Source organism: Brassica napus, unplaced genomic scaffold (genome assembly GCF_020379485.1).
Source record: "Brassica napus cultivar Da-Ae unplaced genomic scaffold, Da-Ae ScsIHWf_2601;HRSCAF=3349, whole genome shotgun sequence".
In the NCBI taxonomy this organism is placed as follows: domain Eukaryota; kingdom Viridiplantae; phylum Streptophyta; class Magnoliopsida; order Brassicales; family Brassicaceae; genus Brassica; species Brassica napus.
Window position 1 is genome coordinate 32,749 of NW_026015907.1, and position 8,187 is coordinate 40,935.

Genomic DNA, 8,187 nt, shown 5'->3' on the forward strand with positions numbered 1-8,187 from the left:
ATTATGTTGACTGAGGTTTATATAAGTTCTAGGAACCAAGCCAAGCATTGTGGAATCAATCTGTTCTATTCTCGGTTATGATTAATGCTTATCTGGTTGTGGTTTCAGGAACTAAGGATGGTTCTGGTCAAGCCAAGGAGCCGTGAAGGCTCGGTCAGTGAGAGGCTGTGTAACGTGTGGTTAGATGATGCTAGGGATGAACTAGTGATTGTCTATGAGACTGTTAAGAAGTTGTGTATTGAATCTCATGTTTCTAAGTAATACAAAGTTTATACATTGTTATTCCGCTGTGCAAATCTGTTCCTTTGTTTATGAACCTCATATTCGAATATGACTTAGTAAATAAAAGACTTAAAATGGATCAAACAAGCAAAGAAATTAATAAGTAAGTCTGCGGACTCCATAAGGTCGAGAGGCCAGGGTTCGGGTCTTACAAGTTGGTATCAGAGCATGCTTGATTCTAGGATAGTTGGGTTATGCAGTCCACACACACACATACGCAGCCAGCTGATTAGGTCTCACGGTGAGGTTTGATTGCTTAGTCTAGGGATTGTTTTGTTCTGTTTATGTTAGTGTGTTTCGTACTAACATTGTCTGAATCCTTAGGCTGGAAAAAGCAAGCCGGGAAAGTCCCGAAGGAGTAAGAAAACAGCCGGTCAGTCTAGTCAAGTGGCCATGGACGGGACCAATCTATCCGGATTGCAAACCGATCCGGCCGCGGCTGACACTAGAGACGTGTTGCCAACTGATCAGGCTAACCTTACGGGGACGCAACAGGATGGTCAGGAACATTGGGAGAGTGATGAGGAAGTGGAATCCTCGAACGCTAACCATGATCGTGACCAGCATGAGAGAGTGGCCGATGGAACGGCTAATGTGCCCGCAACACTGTCCAAAGAGGACTTGTTAGAGGCCATGAAGGTAATGGGGACTCAGGTGGCGGTTATGGCTCAACTGTTGACGCCACTAGTGAACTCCTCGGTTGGCCAGGCTACGCCTGTGGCTACGACCACCCCCAACACTAATGGTCCAGTTGTGGAAACGGTTCAGGTGATCGAGATCGATCCACCGGAAAAGTCTGAAAAGAAGGTGGACTATCTGAGTCTGCTTCAACATTTATCCAGGTTGGGTACGAAGCATTTCTCCGGTAGCACCGACCCTATTGTGGCAGACGAGTGGAGGAGTGGGCTGGTCCGAAACTTTCAATCAACTCGCTGTCCAGAGGATTACAGAAGAGACATTGCGGTTCACTTCCGGGAAGGGGACGCGCATAATTGGTGGCTTGCAGTGGACAAGCGCACCAATGGGAGTTTGGAAAGTTTTGCGGACTTTGAAGTTGAGTTCAACCGCAAATACTTCCCTGCTGAGGCTTGGGATCGTCTGGAAGCTCAGTTTCTAGATTTGGCCCAAGGCCGCAGGACCGTACGAGAGTACGAAGAAGAGTTCAACCGGCTCAGACGGTTTGTTGGAAGAGAGCTGGAGGACGAGGCAGTCCAGGTCCGTAGGTTCATCCGAGGCCTAATGCCAGAACTGAAGACCCATTGCTCGATCTGCACTTTCAACATCGTCGGAGAACTGGTGGAACGGGTGGCTTTGCTAGAGACTAACTTGGCTGAAGAAGCTAAGCTTAAGGCTAAGTCACAGTCTGGCCCGTCGGGTAAGACAAATGATAAAAAGAGGAAGTGGGACCAGGTGGACGGAGGTAAGACCTCTGGTGGCCGACCTACATGTCCCAAGTGTGGAAAGAATCATCCCGGTGAGTGCTGGAAGGCCATGGGGGCTTGTGTGCGATGTGGCAGCATGGATCACACGATCCAAAACTGCACTCGACCAAACCGATTCTCAGACCAGTCCAGTGGCAGCGGCTCCGTGAATTGCTTCCTATGTGGCAAGACTGGACACAACAAGTCGGACTGTCCTAAGCTACAAGGAGGACAAGGGAAGGGCCGTGGAGACACAGGCAAGTCGACCCAGAGTAAGCCGACCACAACACCAAGGGTGTATGAGCTGTCCCGGGACGACGGCGCTTCTGGATCGTTTGATTCGATCTCTGGTAATTCCTATATTTTTCTTTTTTACATTCAAGTAGAAAATTCTTGGTATGGAACCTAGAATGTCTAGGGGATTCTGATGGGGGTCTCTGTTAGGAACCCTCATGATTGGTGGTGTGGAAACCCACGTACTTTTCGACACATAGGCTACATAGAGTTTTGTGAGTCCGGGACTGGTCGGAAAGGGTCTGTTCTGTCTGGACGCTAGAGATAAATTTGGTATAGTGAGGGCGGCCGGAGGGCAAGCCATGAACTCACTAGGTCTCATGTCAAATATCCCAGTGTCAATACAGGGAAAGGTATTCCCTGTGGATTTGGTCTGTGTCCACCTAAAGAATCACGAAGTGATCCTAGGTATGGACTGGTTGGGAAAGTATCGGGCCACTCTCGATTGCCATAGAGGTCGTGTGCAATTGGAGACTGGGCTTCGACCGATCCAGTACCAATGTCTGCGTCCGGCTCAAGAGAATGTAGTGGTTTCAGCAGTTCAAGCGATTCGGATGTTGGAACAGGGTTGTCAGTCCTTTTTGGCTACAATTACAACTACAGAGCCGGGCAGTTCTGTCTGTCTGAAAGACCTTTCAGAGGATTCGTTGGTGTCGAAGTTCCCAGATGTGTTCCAGGTACCTCAGGGTGTCCCCCCTGATAGGTCGGATCCATTTACGATTGAACTAGAGCCAGGGACAGCTCCGCTGTCCAAGAGTCCGTACCGAATGGCTCCGGCCGAGATGGCCGAGCAAAAGAAGCAATTGGAAGAATTGCATGACAAGGGGTTCATACGGCCAAGTAGCTCCCCTTGGGGTGCACCAGTCCTCTTTGTGAAAAAGAAGGATGGTAGCATGTGTCTGTGCATCGACTATCGAGGGTTGAACAGGGTCACTGTGAAGAACAAGTACCCATTGCCCAGGATAGACGAGCTGTTGGATCAACTCAAAGGAGCCAAGTGGTTTTCCAAGATTGATTTGGCTTCAGGGTATCATCAGATCCCTATAGAGCCAAATGATATTAGGAAGACGGCATTTCGGACCAGGTACGGTCATTACGAGTTCGTAGTGATGCCGTTCGGTCTGAGCAATGCACCTGCCGCTTTCTTGAAAATGATGAACAGTGTGTTCCGGGATTTCTTGGATGAATTCGTGATCATCTTCATTGATGATATCCTAATTTATTCCAAGGATGAGGAATCTCATAGGAAACACTTGAGAGCCGTGCTGGAACGATTACGAGAACACAAACTCTATGCTAAACTCAGTAAATGCAGTTTTTGGCAGAAGAGTATTGGGTTCCTCGGCCATATTGTTTCCGATCAGGGCATCTCGGTGGATCCAGAGAAGATCAGGGCAATCAAGGATTGGCCCCGACCCCGCAGTGCCACGGAAGTCAGAAGCTTCTTAGGGCTGGCAGGTTACTATAGCAAGTTTGTGAAAGGATTCGCAAGCTGGGCTCAGCCTATGACGCGGTTGACTGGGAAGGACGTTAAGTTCACATGGGCTGAGGAGTGTGAGGAATGTTTCTCTGCACTTAAGAACATGCTGACTAGCGCACCCGTCCTGGTGCTTCCGGAGGCCGATCAACCATATGTGGTCTATACGGACGCGTCCATCACTGGACTAGGTTGCGTATTGACCCAGCATGGGAAGGTCATCTCCTATGCGTCCAGGCAATTGAGGAAACATGAGGGAAACTACCCCACCCATGATCTCGAAATGGCTGCGGTAGTATTCGCCTTAAAGATTTGGCGATCATACTTGTATGGCGCCAAAGTTCAGATACTTACGGACCATAAGAGTCTTAAGTACATATTCACCCAGCCTGAGTTAAACTTAAGGCAGAGGAGGTGGATGGAATTCGTAGCTGACTACGATTTAGACATCACCTACTATCCGGGAAAGGCTAATCTGGTAGCAGACGCTTTGAGCTGGAAGAGGGCTGATGTATCGGCCGAACGGGAGGGGGATGACCTGGACGGTATGGTCCGTGCTCTGCGGCTGAACGTGCTGACTACGGCAACCGAAGCTTTGGGATTGGAGGCGGTTAACCAAGCCGACCTGCTTACTCGAATCCGGTTGGCTCAAGGTCAGGACGAGAACCTGAATAAGGTTGCTCAGAATGATAGGACGGAGTACCAGACTGCAAAGGATGGTACCATCCTAGTAAACGGACGGATCAGTGTTCCTAATGATAGAAGTCTAAAGGAAGAGATTATGAGGGAGGCTCATAAGTCCAAATTCTCGGTTCATCCTGGTGCGACCAAGATGTACCTGAACCTTAAGAAATTCTATCATTGGATCCGTATGAAGGCAGATGTCGCGGACTGGGTGGCCAAGTGTTCCACTTGCCAACTCATCAAAGCAGAACATCAGGTGCCTAGTGGGTTATTGCAAAGCTTGCCTATTCCGGAATGGAAATGGGATCACATCACAATGGACTTTGTGACCGGGTTCCCTACCACAAGGAATAAGAAAGATGCGGTTTGGGTTGTAGTTGATCGACTAACCAAATCAGCACACTTGCTGGCTATCAATAAGTTGGATGGGGTAGATCAGATTGTACGTAAGTACATTGATGAGATCGTCCGACTACATGGTGTGCCGGCAAGCATAGTTTCAGATAGGGATTCAAGGTTTACATCTTACTTCTAGAAAGCTTTCCAAAAAGCTTTAGGAACAAGAGTGAACATGAGTACCGCCTATCACCCACAGACTGATGGACAGTCGGAACGTACGATCCAGACGTTGGAAGATATGTTGCGAGCATGTGTTTTAGACTGGGGTGATTCCTGGGAACAACATCTACCTCTGGTAGAATTTGCTTACAACAATAGTTTCCATAGTAGTATTGGCATGTCGCCATACGAAGCTCTGTATAGGCGTCCATGCAGGACACCCTTATGCTGGACCCAAGTTGGGGAACGCAGCATGATTGGTCTAGAGATTGTCGAAGAGACAACCGAAAAGATCAAGTTCTTGAGGGACAATATGAGACAGGCACAAGATCGCCAAAAGAACTATGCAGATCGAAGAAGGAAAGATCTCGAGTTCCAAGTAGGTGACTTGGTGTATCTCAAAATGAATACCTTCAAAGGACGAGTCCGGATTTCCGGGAGACGAAAGTTAGACCCGAGATACTTGGGGCCGTTCAAGGTCATTGAAAGAGTTGGGATGGTGGCCTACAAGTTGGACTTGCCGGCCAAGATGGACGCATTTCATAATGTGTTCCACGTCTCCCAACTTCGGAAATGTTTGACGGACCAAGACATCGCTCTTCCTGCCATTCCAGACAATCTGGGTAAGAACCTAACCTTGGAAACGAGGCCAGTTCGAATCATAGATAGGATGGAAAAAGCAACAAGGAAGAAGACGGTCCAGATGGTCAAGGTCGTCTGGGACTGTAATGTTCAGGATATAATCACTTGGGAAACCGAAGCTAGAATGAAAGCAGAGTACCCAGAGTGGTTGGATCAGTTTGTTTCCGAGGAAGCATTCGATTCGGATTCGAGGACGAATCCATCCCAAGGGGGGAGACTTGTCACGCCAGTCTTAGGACATCAAGGCAAGTGTTCCATGGTCGAGAAATAAGGTTAAGGACATAAGGGAACTTAGACTTAACCTTATACAAGCTAAGAGACAGCTAGGACGACTAAGACGGTAGCTGGACGAAGTGGACGAGTAGCTCGGACAGCTCAATGAAGCTAGGTTCAGTTCACACCAGCTCAGTCCCTACTAAGTCAGCTCCACTAGCTGGACTACTAGCTCACTCAGCTGAGGCAGCTGAGAGTCAGCTCATCTCAGCTAGACGGACTGTCCGGGCTTTAGGCCGATGGTCCGGGTCCGGGTCAGTGGCGGGCTGTGAGGTCCGGCCATGAGGCCATGGGCTGTTGGGTCTTTGGACAAGGCCGTGGGCTAAGTCCAGGAGGCCTGGGGCGTGGGTTGGGCTTGTGACCGACCCCAAACCCAATCAGAAAGGGCAAAAGGATGCAAGTGGCCGAAAGGGGACAACCCTTGGCCGATGGTGCCCATTCGCTAGCAAGTCGTGCCTGTTCGTGGGGCAAGACTTACCCCCTCGTTTTCTATAAATATGGGGGCTCTCTGGTCGATTTCATTATCCAATTCCAGAGTAAAAATAATCAGAGAAAAACGTAGAGAGAAAGAAAGAGAGAAAGAGAGAGTTCCGGCCAAGAGAAAGGCCGATTGTGGTGGTGTTGTGTTCCGGCGACTCTGAACGTTTGAGAACTAACTCCGGTGAAGAATGGGAGATCATGACAAGGAGAAGAGCATGGAGAACCCAGACGTGGTTCACAAGGTATGTGATGGGCCGTGGCTCCATCAGACCGAACGGACGGTCCATGCGACCGCACCGCGGCTCTGCTCGGTTCCTAAGTCCCATCCGGCTCTCCTTATCTGTTTCAATTCGTTTCTCTTCTCTTCTCTCTGGTTAAACACGAAAGGTTGTGTTGGTTGAGTCCAAGGGACACGTCCCTAGGCTTTGGCCGAACATAACCAAACCGCTAGCCTAGACACGGGTCGGTTAGTCGGATGATCCGATCGCACCAAGACTGGGCGGTTAGGACGAACGGTTGGGAATGACCCAAAGGGCACGAGTTGTCAAGAGTCATGAGTGTCCAAGAGGCACGAATGGCCAAAGGGTGCATGTTCCAAATGGTGTCTTTCGGGACAGGTTAGGACCGATCCTTATGGATCAGCCTATGACTTGTCTAGTTAAGACAAGGTCACGGTTTGTCTAAGCCAAGATAGAGTCGCAAGGTCTGACCGGTTACTAAGCCTTCCGGATTAGGCTTGAGGCTTACTCGGCCGATTGGATCCAGGCCTAAGGCCGGATCAGGTAAGGAAGTCCGTTGGGCCATTGAGCCGGACTTCATTGGCCGGTCGCACCTAGATTCTATCCGGTTAGACGGATTGGTCTTTGGGGACGATCCGGATCTGTTCGTGTGTTCTGTTTATCTATTCTGGACTATCTCTCTGATTCTAAGTCAAGGGGTGGTTGGTTGAATGACTTAGGATACGGTAGGTAGGTTCATACGTTTTATGATTATGTTGACTGAGGTTTATATAAGTTATAGGAACCAAGCCAAGCATTGTGGAATCAATCTGTTCTATTCTCGGTTATGATTAATGCTTATCTGGTTGTGGTTTCAGGAACTAAGGATGGTTCTGGTCAAGCCAAGGAGCCGTGAAGGCTCGGTCAGTGAGAGGCTGTGTAACATGTGGTTAGATGATGCTAGGGATGAACTAGTGATTGTCTACGAGACTGTTGAGAAGTTGTGTATTGAATCTCATGTTTCTAAGTAATACAAAGTTTATACATTGTTATTCCTCTGTGCAAATCTGTTCCTTTGTTTATGAACCTCATATTCGAATATGACTTAGTAAATAAAAGACTTAAAATGGATCAAACAAGCAAAGAAATTAATAAGTAAGTCTGCGGACTCCATAAGGTCGAGAGGCCAGGGTTCGGGTCTTACACTGTGTGTACTGAACAGACAGCCCACGTGGGCCAAAATCACCCGAACAGTCCACGGGAAGGGCCAGCGTGCTGAGTCCAAGTACCAGCGTGCTGATATGTGTACTGATGGACAGCCACGGATGTCCTGTGTGTGCTGACGGACAAAGACGGACACACACGGACAGCCACAGACGTCCTGTGTGTGCTGGCCGACACCCACGGACGTCCTGTATGTACTGAACAGACAGCCCACGTGGGCCAAAATCACCCAAACAGTCCACGGGAAGGGCCAGCGTGCTGAGTCCAAGGACCAGCATGCTGATATGTGTACTGATGGACATCCATAGACGTCCTTTGTGTGCTGACAGACACACACGGACACACACGGAAACATATGGACATCCTGTGTGTGCTGACGGACACACACGGATGTTCTGTCTGTGCTGATGGACAGCTACGGACATCATGTGTGTCCCGGCGGACACCCACGGACACACACGGACACACATGGACAGCCACGAACGTCCTGTGTGTGCTGACTGACAGCCACGAACATCCACGAACAGCAACGGACGTCCTGTGTGTACTGGCGGACACCTACGGACGTCCTGTGTGTACTGAACAGACAGCCCACGTGGGCCAAAATCACACAAACAGTCCTCGGGAAGGGCCA